The following is a 277-nucleotide window of genomic DNA, read 5'->3' as shown; positions in this document are numbered from 1 at the left end:
CATGCCTGTCAGATTTGGGTTTAAAACACCAAATATGGTAAAATATAAACTCCTTTTTTTTTTCTTCAGGATGATGAATTTGGGTGTTCCCAGACATCAGCCGGCAGCTCCCCACCACTACCTGATTGTCCCAAGGGCACCATTTACATTGATGTCAAGAACCCTCTCGGCAGACCACATTCCCATGGGTAAGGGCTCTCTGTCATAAAAAAGTATATATGTTATCTATCTAAATTATGCATTGCTTGTCTTTTTTTTTCTACTTTTTATTTTTTCT

General features: G+C 38.3%; 1 pseudogene; it reads left to right on the top strand.

The window, feature by feature from the left end:
• Positions 1–277, top strand: part of LOC119588135 — a 3054-nt pseudogene that overhangs the window by 1477 nt on the left and 1300 nt on the right.

Source organism: Penaeus monodon, chromosome 23, assembly GCF_015228065.2.
Source record: "Penaeus monodon isolate SGIC_2016 chromosome 23, NSTDA_Pmon_1, whole genome shotgun sequence".
NCBI lineage: Eukaryota > Metazoa > Arthropoda > Malacostraca > Decapoda > Penaeidae > Penaeus > Penaeus monodon.
Note: the sequence above shows the minus strand (reverse complement) of the source record. Positions and strands in the feature narration are given on the sequence as shown.